The sequence below is a fragment of the Toxorhynchites rutilus genome, chromosome 1, assembly GCF_029784135.1.
Source record: "Toxorhynchites rutilus septentrionalis strain SRP chromosome 1, ASM2978413v1, whole genome shotgun sequence".
In the NCBI taxonomy this organism is placed as follows: domain Eukaryota; kingdom Metazoa; phylum Arthropoda; class Insecta; order Diptera; family Culicidae; genus Toxorhynchites; species Toxorhynchites rutilus.
The window spans coordinates 188,398,468-188,419,241 of NC_073744.1; the positions used below are offsets into that span (position 1 = coordinate 188,398,468).

The 20,774-nt window shown below is 37.5% G+C and overlaps 1 protein-coding gene across 5 annotated transcripts in view; it reads right to left on the reverse strand.

The window, feature by feature from the left end:
• Positions 1–20,774, reverse strand: part of LOC129762012 (plexin-A2) — a 138,456-nt gene that overhangs the window by 73,621 nt on the left and 44,061 nt on the right. The window lies entirely within an intron of this gene.

A 20,774-nucleotide genomic window follows, 5' to 3' on the forward strand; every position in this document is an offset into this window, starting at 1 on the left:
GAACGAGACGCTCAAGTTTAACAACGTTTATGAAGATTGGATCGTTATTCGTGGGGACACTAGAAAGGTCATAAATGTATAGGGCTCTATTCTGTATGTCGAGTCGAACCAGCCACAGCCGAGTCAGCCGAAATCGCGCATTCCAAAAAAGATCACTATTGGAACTAGAGACGTCGGTTAATCGTTCGAATAATTCAAATGATCGAATATCTGAAATTATAATCGAGTAATTTTGTATCGGATAATTTAAAATCAAAATATGAATACATCGAATAATTGTCACTGTAATCGCGATTGATGAAAGAAGGCATTTTTCTCAAGGTTAATGCATTTTTAGGTTAAGAATTAGGTCCTATCATTTTTTTATTCAACTTTTTTTTTTGTCCAAAAATGGAACATCGACAACCTGATAGACCACGCGACTCGAATGACAACATGATACGTGATTATTACAAGAAAAAAATATTCGCTTGATTAATCGAATATTGAAAGACAATTAAGGGGTTTACCACATACCACGTGGACAGAAAAAGCATGATTTTAGACACCCCCCTCCCCCTCCGTGGACAAGCGTGGACATTTCTTATACCCCTCCCCCTGTTGTCCACGTGGACATTCCTCCGGTTTTGAGCAAAAAATCAAGAAATTCTATTTTTTCGCTTAAATTTCATTTCAAGTTTGTTTCTATTTTCTATTCCATATGTTTAATGATAAAGATTATAGCCTTACCAATGGTAACGATTTGTCTTGAAATCTTCGATGTTTTTCAACATTGTCCGGGAGCTCATTATTTTCTTCCGAATTCCATCCACGTTATCTTCATATCCATTTTAAAATACCCTTTGTGAGCTTATTCTCGAGTATTTTTATTAAAGCTGGCTGGCTGTTTGAGTTTTCAAAAAATCAGACAATGAAATCAACCACTTTGTTTGAAAACAGAATTTTCTCGTCTAAACATCAATAACTTTCGCTTTTACAGGTTCGGTAGTGCCTGATGGCTATAATGAACCTAGTAAAACAAAACATCTGCAATATCATCGTGATCGATGATTCCGTTGACCTACAACCCTTAATTGTTAAATCATGCTGAATATTGTCCATAAAAATTCATGCCGAATCTAAGGAAAAAACCCAAAGCATATTTTTGTAGGCATACATCTTTTCGATCATAGATGCACCGTTTTTTCCTGAATATTTCAGCATCCTTCATGCAACTTGAGAATTCCATCCTCTCAGAACTTATGCTATACAGTATGTTGAAGTTCTTACAAGAATCTTAACAGTTAATAATATGAAGATGCAATGTCTGGTGTGTAAGGCGGGTGGAGTTTTAGAAGTGCCCTAGAAGCGTTCTGGATCGTTGATTTTCATACATTCAGCTGCTAGCAGTACTTGTTGGAATTCATCGAAACTAGTTGAAGTAGTTGAGTTGGAATTCATCGAAACTAGCAGTAGGTAAAAGCTCAGGATACAGATTTTCTTCCAGTCCTGCCAGACCCAGCCATAACTTTCTTCAAGCGAAAACCTGCTTCGGAGTTCCATTCACTTGCCAAGATTTGTTTTAACTCAACATCCTTGTAAATGATTTGCCCTTTACAATTCGCTACAAATATGTATTTTTTTCGCGTTTATGAAACGAATCGCAGATTGAGATAAGTCCCTTCAAGTGTTTTTCGGTAAAATAAACCCTTATTCCTGAATCCGGTCGAATTTGAAATTAGCACAATGTTGCGTTCTTTAAGAGGGTATTCTAGTCTAAAAGTTTGAAAAAAAAAAACTTTTTTTTTTCTTCATATTTCTCTAATTCAGACATTTAAGGGTACTCATACACTGTTTGACCGAAGCCAAATATTTGACTCTTTTTGACAGATAAAATTTGGTCAACGTGTACTGATCAAATATATTCTACACAAAACACGACAAGCAAATATTCAATTATTGGATGCCTAAAATATTTTTTCAGTCTGTTCTTCGAACCTGTCGGTACATGGTTAGGTTACCTTGGATATTTCAGTTGATTTTTTTCCATGTTCGGTGTTTGATATTGTTTACTACTGTTTAAAATTGAAGAGTGGCAAACAAAATAGTGTTTGTACAAATATCAAATCAAACCTTATCTGTCAAAAAATATCAAATATTTGACCTCCGGGCAAACAGTGTACGGCCACCTTAAGAATATACCATAGAAGAGACTTTTTTGAAAATCTCATTATTTACCAAGCTATAGCCATTTTAGTGATGCGATATCTTATCTAGTACGGCCATAACAATTAACTACAAACGTTTAGAGAAGAACCAGCCTTTGGCTGAAAATCTCTATAATAAAGAAAGAAAAAAAAAAAAAACTACAAACGCGTTTTTCTCGAAATATGTTTTTCAAACTGGTTTACACGATATCTCAAGTTCTACTTATCCGATCTATGTTTATATGAATACAATTTGTATGTATCTTTCTTGCAACTTGCACTGTGATCACGCGTATTCTAGAGCTTACCACTCAGAATGCATTCAAGGCGTGTTATTTGGCATAGAAATCTCAACTAAGTACTAATAAAAATGACGCAAGTAATACTACGTTGAGACGGCGAAGTTCGTGCCATTGAAGAAGAAGAAGAAGAATGTATCTTTCTATCGCATGAACCTATAAAAAATCATAATTTCGTAACTTTACTATTTAAAAAAAACAAGAAACTTGAAAAAAAAAGTTTTTAACAGCATTTTTTTCCTTCAAATTTCCGCCATTTTATCAAAAAACATATTTTTGACTTGTCCGAGGTTCATACGATAGTGGCATCTTTACTGATTCAGAATCAGTTCAAATTTCCGCCATTTTATCAAAAAACACGTTTTTGACTTGTCCGAGGTTCATACGATAGTGGCATCTTTACTGATTCAGAATCTGTTCGATTTGTTTGTTTCAGAGATCCAGAAGTGCTGGAATCTTGTACGCCATGGCACAACTTTTTTTTGAACCCCCTCACTCGATCAGCTTCTAATTATGGATATATATTTTTCCGTTCAATTTTTGTTTTATTGATATAACAAATAGTGATATAATGGATGGTAAAAATATTCTTTGTTTTACTTTTTCGGACCTCGAACAAACGTCCGAAATTCGTGTCTCTATCCCCCTTCATCTGATCGAATCAAATCCTATCGGATTGTACAAATATTGTAACCTTGAAATGCAGAATGCAAAAGTTTATTTCGTTCGGATTGCGATTTGTCAAATCCGATCGGGTTCCGTAATATGGGTTAATATGTAGTCCATGCATTGCCCCATGCCCTCTATTACCGGTTGGAATAAATTGGATCCTAGTTCATGTGCGTTACCTTCAGAATATTCATTTCAGGAAAGAGGTTCAGTCATATGAAAAAATATGGATGTTTGACCGAGCAGCACTCTCAGGCAGTTCAGTATTTTTATTGATGAATACTGAGCACTCAAGGCGGGCGTGAAGTTCAAAATATTGTGTAAATACAAAACAGATCTCATTCAATTTTGACTTCTAACTTGAATGTTCTACTTTAAAAAATACTTAACGTTTCCACGTGGACAATATCAAAACCCCCTCCTCCCTTACCGTGGACAAGCGTGGACATTTTCGTAACCCCTACCCCCCCTAAAGTTGTCCACGTGGTACGTGGACAGCCCCTAATCGAATGAATCGAATATTGAAAAATGTCAACGATTAATCGATAATCGAATAAATGAAAAATTTAGACATCACTAATTGGAACGTTGTAACATATCGTACCAGGGATGGATCAGGGGTTTGAAATGTTTTCACACGGGACAAAATAAATTCTTCAAATACTGTTCTGAATCATATTTTGGACGCCATTTCGGCATTTGGTGCAGAAAACAGATCTAACCCTTATGTACAGGTATTATTTGATTGATATTGTTAGTAAATTAGTTCAAGGTGCTTTTCAGCTTTCTATTGTGGTTTTAAAAAATAAAATATTATCGAATAAAAATGTCATTCAATTTAATCGAATTAGAATCAAACTTCGGACACTATTTATGAAAAAATCGAATTTCGAACAGAGTGAATTGGAATTTCTTGTCGTTTGAGGCTCAATTTATATTCCTGTACAATTACTAATTCAATAAATTCATCAAACATGCGAAAATGACAACGGTGCCCTGTCTGAAAGTGTACTGCAGCCTTCCATGCACACACAAATGTCTTAAAAATGATCTACAACCATTGATGGCTTGTAAACTTGTAATAGAACTTTTACCACTTTTTTTTTTTTAATTAACACGTTCGTCGCCCCGTCACCCAGATATGGGTGACACTTTCATCGTTCAAATTGAATAGGATTTTTGAAATTAATTTGATTAAATAGACACCTAAATGTAACTATAGGATATGTAGAAAAATAATGTAATCATAGCCATAGTAGTATAATGTTTATATTATACTTTTTATTGATTTATAGTACGGATAATTTGTACTGCAATTTTTTTGCGAAACCCATATAATAAGACTTTGGCATTTGTTATCATTGTGAATACGTCTTCAAACTAAAAAAATATTGCTAGATCATGTAAAAGTTATCTACAAACCAAGTTTGATCCTCATTTGGTAATTAATCCGCAAGTTGTGCCCTGCGAGAAACTCAAAAACATCACGTTGGGCGTCGAACGTGTTAACTTGAAATAATTTTCAGCAACCTTTTTTGTGATAATTGCAGCCATTTGCCTCTTTCCCTATTTTCCCTCAAAATTCTTGTCGTTTAATGAGGTTTCTTTATGATGTAGCTTCATGGTTTAAAATACCGTAAGTTATTTGTTGTTCAAAGTAACAAAATAATTTAAGGTTATCCACAGAGCTTGAATCTTAATTCTTAACTGTTGTCACATAGTTTCATCCATTTTGTCATTATCCTTCTGTACCAATTTCGATTTCGAATTTGAAGCTTTTTTGCCTTTTCAGTTCTTCAAGTTTTTTCTTTCTGCTTCATCCGTTCTTCTTGTTTCCTCAAATTAGCTAATGTTTGGATTTCTTTATCTTTGCGTTTCAACTCAGTTTTCCTTTTGCTTTCCTCAAGTTTTTGGCGCTTCGTCATTTCAATCAACTTCTTCGCAGGTTCTACGTCTTTATTCAAGATATCCCAGGGCTCGCTTGTGGCCACTGCAGTAGTAACGTTAGTCTTACTTTTACCGTGAGTTCATGAGTTGCCAGGATACACGGTAGCATAGAGAGGACTCAACGTTTCTTCTGTTAGAAGTTCATCCAGTTGCAAGTTGTCCATTAATTATTCAGTTTCTCTCATATCTATCTGCTGATCTGTAGTTGAAAAACATGTGTCTTATTTATACAAGATTTCAAAATATTTTAGTGCGTTATATGAATATACGCTCCGCATCCAAAACAAACCAGAAAACTCACATTGTAGTATCATTAATTTTTTGAAGAAAACTTTCATTATACTTGATTATGTCTAATAGTCAACTGCGAAACACCTACCAAGCAGTAACAGTAAACTGATAACGATGATGAGAACTGGTGAAACACGAGAGAAATTTAAATAATAATGAACGGTTAAATTCTACATGCTCACGCTAAGCGAACGTCAAACACAAACGATAGTGAGTGGTGCTGTTAGATTTTTACCAGCTATGTTATAATTGAAATGTAATTCTCATATAAAATGATAGTTAAACCAAGATGGTTACTCTAAAGAATCAATCGTGGAATTAAGTGGGATTAGTTATATCATCAGGGCATTAAGCATTTCAAGATATTATTACAAAGTGTCCACAATATGAAGCTGTCTAAAATATGATTCAGAACGGTATACGGATGGCAGTTTTTTTTATTGTTCAGTGTATCGATCTCTAAGATTATCGTATGCAAAACTCGACTCTAAAAATTAATCAAAACAGAAATGCTCCGTTTTAATTTTGGAACAATAATGTTTTTAGCTGCAAACGGTAAATGTCTTCACATATTTTGAAATATTTTCAGAATATCTTCACAGAAACGCTTATTTATTCAAAAAGAAGCATGTTTTCATATCTGACATCTCTGCATTGGATGCTAAGAAGAAGAATCCCTTCCGATAGATATAAACAAGGATGCCAGATGTAAAGACAAATTGTCATTTTCAGAAAATGAAGCATACATTGACCAAACATCTCTGAGAGTTCATCAATCGAAATTGTTTCTCGATGCCCAACTCCTTCAGTAATAGCCAAAAGTACCCGTTTTATGTATCTTTTCGTTTTATCGTCGTTTCGTTGTATCGTTGTTTTTTCCCATGATATGATTACATCGTATTGATATTGAGCTGTCACTTTTTATGGTATAGGCTAGGGTGCTTTTTATAGAGAAATTTCCTGGAATGGCGCTAACGTCCAGTTGAACTTTCGTCTTTCGTTATTTCATTAGTAGTATTTAGTTGAGCTTGCTTACGCCAAATAACACACCTTGCACGTATTCTGCACCCGTGGCCGAGTGGTTAGCGTTTCACATTATCATGCCGGGTGTTCGGGTTCGATTCCCGTTCTGGCCGGGGGATTTTTTCGTCAAAGAAATTTCCTTCGACTTGCACTGTGATCACGCGTATTCTAGAGCTTGCCCCTCGGAATACATTCAAGGCGTGTTATTTGGCTTAGAAAATCTCAACTAAGTATTAATAAATGACGCTAGTTAATGCATACGTTGAGACGGCAAAAGTTCCACAAAAGTTCCGTTGAGACGGCAAAAGTTAACGCCATTCAAGAAGAAGAAGACGTATTCTGAAGCTCTAGAATACAGCAGTCGTTCGATAAGAGCAATTCCAAATGAAATCGACAAATGACAAAACATGAGTATTTTTGATTCGAATGAAAGTTTGTATTCCGTTTGGGTTGGAGAAAATATGATTTTAAAATATGATATGTTGCGAATTTGATGGTAGAAGTTGAACGGAAGGTTCGGAAATTCGCATTCGGTCAACCGGAAGCTTAGTTGAATATTTGTTCTGCATTTTCTACTAATTGAACTTCAAAAGGAATAATAACAAGATTTTTGAATGAAAATTGAATCAATTTATTGGGTGTGCAACTTAATTCGTTTCATTTTGTTTTGCATGAAAAACACATTTATTTGAATAATAATTTAATTTATTACAACAAGTGGCCACCTATGGAATCATTTGCTAGCCACTACTTTACTATCTTTCTGACAATTTACGGATTTCGTCGCGAAAGAAGCGTTCATCTTTTTAATCCATGAATGAATCCAGTCAATTTTTGATACCCTGTTCTGAAGTAAAGAGTATTCCACTCAAAGCGTTCTGCATCGATCGAAACAAATGTTTGTCGGAAGAGGCAAAGTCTGGGCTATAGACGAGGGAACCAGTATTTTCCATCCGCTATTTCAGTGTAGGACTAGAACTTTGATTTCTATATAGAGGAGTCACTCAACGAAACGAAAAATTAATAGATTTCAAATGTATATAAAATTGCAATTGTTATCTTAATCTCTTAATGTTTCGTTGTGTGGCTCATTTTCAATTTCGTACAGTGACCCTTTCTTTCTTAAATGTTGTTTTTTTTTGTGGCGAAGTGAGCGTATTGAGAATTATTCTACATTTGTAGACAGCAAATACTTATCAATTGACAAAATCGAAAGTTACAACAAAAACTCAGTTCAATATCAATTGTCTCCAATAATAAAAGTCTTACGTGAAGCTTCCGTTCGTGCCTCTAGGTACAGATACTTCTACTTTTAGCGGATCTAGTTCGTGCTCGAACGTCATGAGTTGCGAATTACATAATTCGAAACTTTTCGAAACGTTTTTGAAAATGTTCCCCGAAGCAAAATATCAGGGATGCAAATCAAACTAAACTGGGATGCAACAAGTAAACCAAACAGTTCGAAAAAAAATATGACAGATGCACCCATAGCTTTCATTCCGTTGATGGGACCGATTACGGTATCTATGATGACAAAATAGAGCTGACTCCAAATCGCGACGATAAAAAAAAACAAGACGACTCCCCGGAAACTGTATACGACGATGCTCACGAAGCTTCATCGCGTGGTGATGGATGACGAAGTCTACGTCATACCAGATTCCAAACAGCTTCCAGGATAAACATATCAGAAAAGCAGAAAGTTGGCAGAGCTTTTTTAAAACATGTGAGGCTTCCAAAGCTAAATTTTTGATTCAGTCAACTATCTGTACTTGTGGCTTGATAAGCAACATTTTCATTGTAACCAGAAGCAACAACGAGGAAATTTACGTGAACGTATCCACCTCTTCAACTGATGACAACATCGACAAAATAAAAGGAAGAGTGTTCGGGAATCGCCATTTAAGTTTGTGAAAGCTAGCCGGTGAGTTAAATATCTCCCGAGAGACCGTTCGTCATATTTTGGTTGAGTTTTTGGATATGAGAGAAGTCGCAGCACGACTAGTGTCCAAATTTTCTTCGAAAATTACATCACAGTCAAGTGAATGAAGACATGCTTGAACGATCAAATCAAAATGATCCCACGTTCATATTAATGCATCTCGAATTCATCTCAATTCTGATTATAGTTTGCCCGATTCGCTGATGTTGGTTTGTCCACATGATTACTATGGCAACCGCTTGGCGCGCTGCAGTTTGTTCGTTTTGTTGTCCTTCGCGCGAGATAGAAATGAAGTTTCTCTTTGTTGAGTGCTGTTCACCTTTAGAATGCCCAAAACAAAGGCAATATTCTAAAGGAAGCCTGAATTATGAATGGATCAATATGATCACAGTAAACTCAAGCAATAAGAAATGCAACATCTACTTGAAAATTCTATTTTTTTCATTCAAAAATGGTGATTTCTAAAACCAGACAAACAATGATCATAGGAGGATATTTGGATAATTTGGACGCCTTATGCTATGATTATCAACTAGAGATTTGGGGCTTTTGAACAAACCCAAACTCGTCTCAATTGTATGTGATTTCCATGAAGAAAAATCGATTTGCATTTACCAGTTGCGTGACAATACCCAAAATCGGACAAACCAACATCATTTACCTTGTATAAATATTTTGATTTATGTTTGTCTCCCCTAGTATCGTGTATTTGAAGCCAAAAAACGTTTCCTTAGGTCTGAGTCATTTTGAAAGCCTTGCTAGAAAACTTAGTTGGATTTTAGTTTATTTATAATGGTTTCAACACGCGATTGACCAAAGTCATAAATAATTTTAGAATCTTTTAAGTTTGATAATGCATATAGGCTATGAGCACTAACTTCCAGACATTCAGAAGCTCATGCTGTGGATAATAGCGATGCAATCGATGTCATATGAGGTTTGTTTATATGATTGATTATGCAGGAGATTCTGCTCGACCGATACAGGAAGGATTTGCAGTGTTTTAGGCGCAACATATGCAACATACCTAGTAACAAATTTTAAATTATAAGACTTATACCAAGCCATCCTTCATAACATTCTTACCACAATGTAAAATTATGATTCTCTAACCATTTCAGCGTAGAAAGAATACTTGAAACCGGAAAATTTGAAGAAAAATTCTGATTTTTCAAAAAAAAAAATCAGACAAATTTCAAACCACAAAAAAAAACAAAACATCGTCATTTTACTCACTGCGCCATCAGGTTGTAAATCTAACGTAGATTCGTCAATTGCGAGTTGAATTTGGGCAACTTCTTGCCACTGTGAATGGCGATCTCAATAACAATATTCGCAGATATTTTTGCTGAGCTAGATTTGTTCTTATTTTTTAAAATTTAAAGTGTTGAATTAAAATGTATACTTCTATTCGTGAACGAGAGGGATGGTTCGCCATTGCAGTCAAAGGTTTTCCACAGCACTTTACTGAACGCAATTCGACTCATCCTGTATGTCTGTTAATAAAAAATATCACATTTTAGATGCAGTGAACTCATCACGATAACAAATTTCATTCGTTTTATGTAATTACCCCAGTTTCGGAATATGTTTTGGAAGAACGTCCTTCGCCATTACGTTTATATCCACTCGCCAGATGCAATTCTAAAAATGAGATCCAAAACACAAATGTTACTCGTTTGAATATGAAGTGAAGCACAATACAAAGGCTCAATTTAAGAAGGAGCACCACGGATACATAAAATAAAATGTATTATTTGCCCGCTTGACTGCCCGTAAAATTGATTGGCAATATCGGATGTTGGAAGAAGAAAAATCGAAACAAATCTGTACGTATCAATTTTCGAGTATTCTGCTAGCTGATTTACTGCAAGATGAGTTTGAGAAGCTCTACGCCAGTTCATTTTTACTAAATAAATCGGAAGAAGTGAACCCATCGTTGTGGACATGGAAGCTAGGAAGTCTTAATTAATAGAGAAACATATTCATATCATAAAACAGTCAACTACTCTCCCCGGAGCAGTTGCGGGGGTTGAGACTAGTTAGCACCCGGCAAAACAATTCGTTAGTCACACGATTCAATTACAACTGATGCCCCCCAAAGCGACACACTTCTCCACTCCTCTCAGCTTCCAGAATAGGGGAGCCAATAAAAAATAACCCATCATCATCGTCGCCACGGTTCAAACGATTTAACAACCTCCGCGCGATGCGAAAATATAGACCCATCATCTCTACCACCCCGCCACAATTACGCATATTTGGCATTATATGCCTATTGTCGAATTTCATCACGATGAGAGAGGGATGGATGGATGGAAAAGATAAGCCCTCTGCCGATCCGATGGAAATTTCGCGATCGATCTGTGTCGACACAGCTCTCACAGCTTTTCAGCGATGAAATCAAGCGTTTCGCAGCATCAGCATCAGCAACAGCAGCAGGGGCACATCACAGAAAATAAAGTAAAAAGCGAAGGAAAATGAGGTGATGGTGGCGGCGCCCAAGATTTACTCGATTTACATTTTTTGCACGGCTCAGTGAGCCACCCCCTGAGCGGGTGACCTGGGTGCGCGCGCGGAGTGGGGGTGAATTACGATAAAAGAGGAAAAACTGTAATCCTGGCAATCCTGCGTACGAGGCGCATACACACACACACACACACACACACATCCGGACACGCTTTTTGATGGAAAGGAATCATTTCAGCGGATGATGCAGCAGTAGCAGCAGCAGCGTGAGGAAAAGTTTTATTGTTTCCGGAAGGAAAGTGCGAAAAAATGTGTTTTTTTTTGCTCTTCCGGAGGAAAACTTTTCCTCAAGAGCAGCGTAACAGTATCCCGCGCGAACACAAACAACAACACACCAACAAGGCGAACTAAACCGTGCCGAAACCGTTGATTGCTGTTGTTGTTCCGAGCGGATGATAAATTCAGTGGGATGTTGTAATTTGTTGTTCGCTGCGCTTACGTATATACCGTGGTGGCGGCGCTGCCGGGATTAGAAGATTAGAGAGCTTTCGCATTTTTCCGACCCACACACACTTAAGAAAAGTCAAGTGGAGGAGGGCGGCGGGCACAGAATAAAAGAAAATACTTCGCGGAGACAATAAATGTCTCATAACACATTTTTGACACTGACAAAGTTGGGTTGTGTTTGCGGAAGGCAAATAATCCAATTTGTGAATCTTTTACTCATATGTTAGGAGGATTTTTCCTTGTTGTTCGAGTGTGTTGCAAGCTCTGATGAACTGTCTGTTTTGTTTGGCCAGAAATAATTCAGTTGAATTTGGAATTTGGAGCCCCTAGAGGGATAATCTGTTTTGAGGCTAGCATATTCAGCAGTTTTGGAATGAAACAATTGTACAAAGTATTTGAATCATTCAACTTATGATGCAACTTGATATATTTTTCCTGGAAGAATCTTAATAAATAAAAATGTAAAGTAAAATCTGTTGGTGAGCGGAAAACCCGAAGAAGGGATGGTCCGATTTTAGCCTCCTGTATTTTGTTGTATTCATCTCTTCTCGTAGCTCACGTAGAGAAAAATCGAAAATTTTTCGGAAAATCCTGAAGGAAGGTCGGAAAATTCGGAAAATTGAATTCCCACATGTTCGAAAATAATAAGCGTTGTTAGTCCATTCGATACTTGCTATCGAAATTGTTCTTTGTTCGTGAGTGGAAATGGATTTTCAGGCGAAATAACGCATTTCCATATCTCATATCTATAAATAAAAAGGGGAGGCCAAATGTGTTGGTAAGCGCAAAACCCGAGGAAGGAATGGTTCAATTTGAGTCATCTATATTTCGTTGTATTCGTCTCTTCCCGTAGATCAATACAGAGGAGAGAAGAATCGGAAAATTCGGAAAATTAAATTGCCATATGTTTTACAATTAGCTAAGCATTGTTAGTCCATTTGATGTTGGCACTAACGAAATTGATTTTTGTTCGAAAGCGAAAAAGGATTTTCAGACGGAATGACGCATTCCTATATCTTCTATCTATATAAACAAAAATGGAAGGTCAAATTTGTTGGTGTGCCCTAAACCCGAGGAAGGAATGGTCCGATTTGAGCTGTCATTATTTTGTAATATTCTCTGTATCAAACATGTATTCCATGCAACGGAGAAACATGTTATTTCCAAATGCTTGACTTGAAAGAGAATTGTGTCTGAAAATAATTTTATGTTATAAGGATGAATTTTTGTAGAAGTACTAAACAATTTATAGTAAAAGGAAATTGTAAAGGGTCAAAGGGTAATCAATCAATGAAGAGTTCAGTGATTGGACTCACTAACGTTCACTTAGTAAGAAAACGTGGATGTTTGAAAGTATTCAAATCTAAAAATCTATTTCGGGCGGGACGAAGTTCGTCGAGTCAACTAGTCAAAGAATAAAATGAATGGTCGGTACTTTCTTATTAGCCTCACCGGAGCCGAAATACAACAGATAGCAATTTTATTGTACACACTGGCACTCATATATCTTCTGTATTGTTGCCGCCTTGTTGTTTGTACACCCAATATTGATTTTTAGCTCATGTTTTGTCATCCCGATTTATGACATTAAATGAGACATAACATAACAGAAAATGTCATGACTCACAAATACTGGTACGCATTTGTATAATATACATGGTACAGCAATATAAGATTAATAGGAGCGAGCGAAACAAAAGACAAATAAGCTTTCCGCATACTTTGCCACATACACGGCCCAGAACGAGATACACTCCTTCATGCGTTCCTTTTTTACTCTTAGAAAACACTTCCCAACTTCATTTTATAATCAGGTGCAATATTATCACGTATTTGCTGAACAACTGCTGAAGCATCACTAGGCATGTGGATAGCGTGGTCGTGCAAAATAGCTTTGCATTCCGACCGGCCTTAGTTCGATCCCCATTGACGTCGTATGGACTTTTTTTGCACAATCCCAAATGAAATGAGAAAAAAAAACAGAAAGAGATGTTTGCTCGCATACATACAAACCATTTATAAACTTTTGAAACAGCTCATTATTTGCGCATTTGACTCTCCAGAACACTAAATGGCATCATTTCTGCCAAAGATGAAATGTTTTCTGCCAACGCTAGTTTGGGTGTAGACCAAACATACACAGCAGCTTCACTTAGATTCACTACCACTAATTTGACATCCTCGAAAGCGATCCAAATGTTGGCAATGTGTTCATAGAAGTTTGTCAGGAGATCAAGATCATTGTACTCTAATGAAAACAAAAATCTAAGATCGACAAAGTCGAAAGAAAAAGATCGACCTTTACGATTGTTTCGGGCACAAAGAATCGATCCAAAAAAATCGGAAATCGAAACGGAAAAAAACGATCTTCTGAAAGTCGATCCATGATCGCCCAATCCTAGTCTGAGCCTAGGGGCACGGACGTAAGTTTGACGTAGGACTGTGATTGTTCGGAATAATTGTTTATTTTATGTCTTTTCATTATTCAGAAACCTGTTATTTTAACTCTTCTGAAACTCCACATGGTGACCCTGCAAAGGGCCGTTTGTTATATGTACTCATAACAGTCAAATGGGTTGTAACGAACAAAAAACAAAATTAACTTTTCTGCCAGAAGCTCAACTGTTCAACTGTGTAACTGAAAATGAATGATGAATATCGTGACAAAATAGAGTGGCTGCCATCTAGGTACATGTGGATCGGTAAACAAAAAAAAATATCGTCATTGATTACATTGAATGAAAAGAAGAATCAAGAAATGTTGAAAAAACTTACGATTTCTTCATATTTTGAGGTAAAATACACATGAAATCATAAAACTGCTTTTTTTTTAATGGGTTCTTCTTCTTCTTGAATGGCGTTAACGTTCCCTGTGGAACTTTTGCCGTCTCAACGTATTCATTAACTAGCGTCGTTCATTAATACTTGGTTGAGATTTCTATGCCGAATAACACGCCTTGAATGTACTCTGGAGTGGCAAGCTCTAGAATACGCGTGACCACAGTGCAAGCCGGAAGAATTTTCTTTGACGAAAAATCCCCCAACCAGAACGGGAATCGAACCCGAACACCCGGCATGATAGTGTGGGACGCTAACCACTCGGCCACGGGTGCACCTTTTTAATGGGTAACTATGGTATTGTAAGTCATCGGGAGTAGTAGTTTTTACATTGAAATAATGTTCATTTGGCGACTATATTTCACGTCACACACACTGACACTGTGGGCCATGACAATACCAGCTTGGTATCGCTGAAATAATAAATTTCTATGGAATTGCAGCCATTTTACTAACCCACTCCACCATCTACATCAGCCTTATTCGTGCACATTGACTAGATGTCCAATTTGTTCAATAGAATGAATAATTACACAAAGTCTTGTGTTGCATACAACATTCACGGGAACCAAGTTGAAAGAAAGAATGCATTCGCTCGCAAAACATACCTCTCTCATTCGTTAAATTGCTCACTTGTTTTACCATTTCCACTGTTGATGTTTCAGGCGTAAAAAAATTGCTGGATCAATTTGCCGTCTAATGGTGTATATAATAAAATATATAATAAGAACGATTCAGCGTAATATGCATTTGAAAACGCCTCATAAACGTTACATTTTTGGTAGAGTGGTATGCCCACCCTTCCCCCCCCCTTCCTGTATAGAAATTAAAGACGTAGTCCTACGTGAAAAAGTTTTTTCAGACCAAAAATACAGATTTTATTATGACAACCCTGTTCGTGACTTTATCAAAGCCAAATCGGAATAATTTCTTCAGAAAGGGCAATGAAATAAAACTATTCCAGGATAGAGCTGATTTCGTTGCTCGCTCGCGTAGGTTTCATCGAAGACGAAACGCCTTTGATTACCCCAATTGAGTAAACTGACCAGACGTCCCGCGTTACGCGGGACAGTCCCGCATTTCAACAAAATGTCCCGCGAAACGTCCCGCGTTTGGCAAAAGAAACGAAAATGTCCCGCGATATCAATATATTTCAATATCACAATTTGATCATGTTGATTTTCTTATATGGATGAGGCAGGGTTGTTTGATGAAGTATTGTAAATGGAGCGCTGGGCGGTCTTACGGAAGTTGGCCGGAACCTGAACCATGGCCGATGAAAAGATGTATATCGGCGTGTTATTTTACTTTTTCGTGGCTTTGGTGGTCGTCTGTCTCTCTATTTTGGCCATTCGTCCAAAAGTTTTCTATCGGGCGCAGCTGGGGAGTGTTGGGAAGGTTGGTGGTCTTCGCGACAATGTTTATCTCTAGCCGATCCATTCTCCAGTGATCTTTTGGCATAATGGACTGATCCTAGGTTCGGCATAAAGACCGCAACACCTTCCCAACTCCGGCAAGCACTTCGTACTATATATCTCCTCGTTCACCATATGACTCGAAAGAAGAGTGGCTTGGACATTCGCTTCTCGTCTGTCAGAGAAGGACCTTCTTCGAGAACTTGATGTGAATGATATATTTACCTAGGGAACGTAAAGTACCCCGTCCCCTGCCCGGTTCACCAGCACCTCAAGCTACTCCTTCTGGGTGATTGCCTGCTGCTCAGATACGGTCGGTCTCGTCTGACGCTTCTGCATAAAAATGTCCATTTTGGCCAGATTCTTTTCCACCGTTTAGCCGGTTGCTTCAATCTCCCGGTTTAAGGAGCGGCAAAGAAATGATATTGTAAGTACCAGATCTGCTATATCTGGCGGTGCCTCAGGATGTTCAACTCCTTCGCTGTGGGGTGGAGCTTGTAGCATGGAAAAATCATCAAGTTGCTTGACAATACTGCTGCTGCGAATCAACAGCCTTGAATTATTTTTGTTGTAGACTTTATAAACGTAAGATCTAAAGAAATTTTGTTCATATAAACTATCTTTCATCGCCATCTGAGATTAGTCCATTTTTTGGAATGCATACGTTAACACTAAAATCGATGAAAAATGAATAGGAATTTTCGAGCCTTCCATTCGGTAATTTGAAGAAAATTGTAGAATTTGAATCGTGCTTGCCAGGCGTAAATGCTCTGATTGAGCGAGTGATTTTCGGGCGTAAACAAAATCTGATCAGTTTAGACTCGCTAAACTATGGTTTATGTTCACATAACGTACACTGGTGGACATAAGTATTCGTCATGAATTAATTTATCGCATTTGTATTACATACACAAATAGTCTGTGATATAAACTCAACTGTGCAGGTGCAGTAGATTCTGTGAAGTGTACTCAGTAGAAACAGAAGTTTTCAATGATTTACCCTGCTTTCATAAATTTCAGGAAAGAAAAAGGCCGAGTTACACATTTTTAATTGGACAGAAGTATTCGTCACGTTGAAAAAAATGTTAATTCATCGATCCCTAAAGATCTGGAAACACTGTAAATGAATGAAACTGACACATTTAATCACTTTTGTATATTTTTAATAAAAATCGGCTGCGTTCGTATAATTTTTATTCCGTGGTAACAAAATGGGCTGGAAAGGTAAGGAAACTACGATGGAGAAAAGGAAAATTGTTTTGAATTGGTTCAAAATGAATAACACAGTTTCCGAAATAGCTAGGAGTGTTGGTAGGCCAAGAACAACGGTACAGGATATTATCAATCGTTATAAGAACAGCGATAACTTCGACAAAAAACCTAGGACGGGAAGTCCTTGCAAGTTAACGGATAGAGAAAAGCGAAAAATAATACAAATTATTGAGAAAGAACTGAAAACATCTTCGTCAAAAGTGCGAGGAGAGCTGCTGGAGTTCAGTGGGCAAGATGTTCTTTCCAGAACGGTGCGCAGAGTGTTGAATAATGCCCAATATAAAGCCCGTGTTTGTCGTAAGAAGCCTCTTATTAGCAAGGTTAATCAGGCTAAAAGGTTGAACTTTGCGAAAGATTACCAAAATCACCCGATTAGTTTCTGGAACAATGTGTTGTTTTCCGATGAGGGCAAATTCAATGTTTACAAATCAGATGGAAGGGTATTGGTATGGCGAAAACCGGATACTGAGCTGCAGAAGAAAAATGTTCAAGCTATCGTGAAAAAGGAGGTGCATCAGTCATGGTCTGGGGCTGTATGGCAGCATCCGTTGTCGGGGAATTGGTATATGTAGATGGTATCATGAAAAAGGAGCAATATTCAAATATTTTGAAAGAAAATATGAAGAAAAGTGCTGAAAAGTTGGGTATAGAGAGCAATTTCTACTTCTAACAAGACAACGACCCTAAACATACTGCGGAAGCGGTATGCCTCTGGCTGCTATATAATACACCCTATCAGCACAAAACGCAACCCCAATCACCGGATATGAATCCCATAGAGCATTTGTGGGATGTTCTAGATCGACGTGTACGTGAACATCATGTAACATCACAAAAGCAGCTGAAAGATATTTTTCGTGAAGAATGGTATAAGATCAGCTGGTACACTCAATGACAAATCGATTGAAAGAGGTCATTGCACAGAAAGGATTAAACACAAGATATTAAATGTCTAGATAATTTGTTCAGAAATGTTTTTTTGGAGAAATGTTCTAAGTGCCGAATACTTTTGTCCAGCTGAATTTGAAGATAAAGTTATGATTTTTGTAAAATAAGCTAATTGTTTTCATTGTTTTGATTTCCCAATAAAGTAAATTTATAATAAGACTATATTGTTTCACTTGAATAACCTTCGGAAGTGGATTGGAATAATATCGCTTAGTAAAAAAACATTCGTGGTAGATTCATGCATATGCCGAATATTTATGTCCATCAGTGTATATACATAACGTCTTGTTTTTTGTGTCCCGCGTTAGACCTCTGACCATCTGGTCACTTTACAATTGAGCAATGTCCAAGAAATGCTTAAGAAGAGTGGCGATATGCAGCACAAATGAAGACATGGTGGAGTATTTAAAATGACCACTAAAATTGGACAACGGATTTACCAAGTAGCACTAAGATACCGTCAGACAAAATCATACTGAATCTTCTAGAACTTCTACTGAACTTCTGAAACAGTAACACAGTTCGCCTCGACACAAATCGGAGGAAATTTGATAGGTGCTGATATACACAGACAGCTCGCAATAAAGTAACTTGACTCCAGTTTCACATATCGAAGGTGTATCACTTACAAGTGCTGAATAGAACCCTGTGCATAAACAAAAATTACAAACGTGGACTTTTTCGGTGTACCATTACGCCTAACAATTGACTAGTACATATGGCATTCGCTAAAATGAAGCCCCTATACACACACCCCTCACTCCACAAGATTCACGCAAGGTACGAACGCACAGAGCCACCACCGTGCGAACAACGCACACGCGGCGGGGAGAGGTGAATCACACGGCGATCACGTTCGGCCTTGATGAAGGTCTTCAACCGAAATCTCGCTGGGGTGAGAAGATTGGGCTTCGCAATCTTCGCAATGATGATGGAGGAGATTAAGATGTCGCCTCCTCCGGTATGGACGATCCATTTAAATCAGGGAACTGTACGTGACGTTTGGCTGGAATGTGCGCTGCCTTCCTTTAGCAGCTGCCAGAAGGAAGTGCCCATCGGAAGATATATCAAAACGAATTTTGTCTTCTCGACAATGAATTGATGCTGATTTTTGTGGATGGACCACACACGCAAGAGCCCGGAAATAGATAAGTCAAGCAGGCGTGTTACATGTAACGGCAAAAGCGCACTCCAAAGACGGACGAACAAACATTTGCTTTTGCACATCTCGCCATGTTTGCATACATCATCTCGATATATTGTGGAAACAAAAGTCACAGCTACCATCCCACCATCCATCTTGCCACTCTTTGGGTGTGCATTCCACAGACATGAAAGTGAGGGCGAAAATTTATTCACTTTCAATATGTAAAGTAACTGTATCAGATAACTTTGTCGTGTTGATAGTTTTTTTTTATAGTATACACATAATTTATCGCAGTCATACCGCCGCGGCCTACCCGTGGCTGCCATTCGCCACATGTATGAGCGAGTAACAATGGAGTGTCGAGAAAAAAAAACAATAAAGAAGAAGGAAGAAAGCAGGGAAAAATACAGTCAAGTGGAGTGAATCAATGAATGCATGCATACATTATTAACAACGGAGCCGCCACCACCACCAGAATCGCAATCACACAACAGTAGCAACAGCAACAGCAACACCAATAACAGTAACAACAACAAAACTCGTAAACCGACGAAGAAGGAAGTATGTATAATAGGGTAACAAAAGAGCGATATCAGCAAGATGTGCTGACACTCGCTGTGTTGTGTGTGGGATGACGACGCGCAGCGACTAGTGATGGCCGATTTTTGAAATTATTCGTTCATCAACGAATCGAATATTTTTTAGTTGTTTGTTATGATCGATTAATTGTCACATTGAGAGAAAAAACTTGTAAGATTAATATTACACATTTGGTACAAATTTTTATTTGAGTTACTGGTGGTGCTGCGGTTGCTGTTTGGTTTACCAACGTATTTGTAACGTTTCTTCACCGGCCGTAAAGATGAAAAATAAATTACGCATCGTGCAACTCATAAATTGAAATTAACTTTCCCGTGTCGAGCATGTATGGGGTTGTCATTTCTTCACATTTCTTCATTAATTTTTTTCTATTTTCCTATAACCTATATGGAATTCAGTCAATGGAAATCATTGGGAAAAAACTGAATATAAACATATTGTGTTGTGCTTTGTAGTTTTGACGAATTCAACTCCAAAATTGCCGATCAAACTAATAGATGTAAGTCAGTGCCTAATATCTGATGCCGTTCACTTAGCTGATCCGCAAATTCATCATCCCGTTAAGACCAGTTCACTATTGCAAAATCTTCCCTCGTCTAAGCTTCAATAATATGTCTCACCGTGTTTCATCTACCAGTGATCTTCCTTCATTCAACTTCATAAATCTTGGGAAATATTGAGTTCGGAATAATCATGCCAATTTATACGAAAAAAAAATCAACTTCTTTTTTTCCTGGTCAAAAAAACTGTGTCAAATGAGTCGAAATTCTTGACCTTAAATATTTTCTCTTAGCGACCCAAACAAGTGATAATCAAAAGATGCAATATCTGAAGATAGCGATCCATTTAATGTTTTCGGACAAAAAGTGCACAACTCATGCATTTAGCGTTTTACGTAACCAAGCTTCGCCAGGTGTTCATTAGCATGGATACTTGTATGGTACCTGCTAATTGATGTGCCATATGCCGAGGATTATTCTCGATACGATTATCATCAGTACCGCACACGAACTTGCCGGACAACCCAATAATTAGAAGCGTATTCCAGAAAGTATAAAAAATATAAAAAATAAAAATATCAAAGAATGTGTGGTTCGAGTTCTTAAATAACATGAACGAAGCGTCCGAATCCTTCCGATAATGGTGTCTCAATTCTGATTGATAATTATAATGTACGATCCTTTAAAACCAATAAAAATTGAACGATCGCTCTCAGCTCAT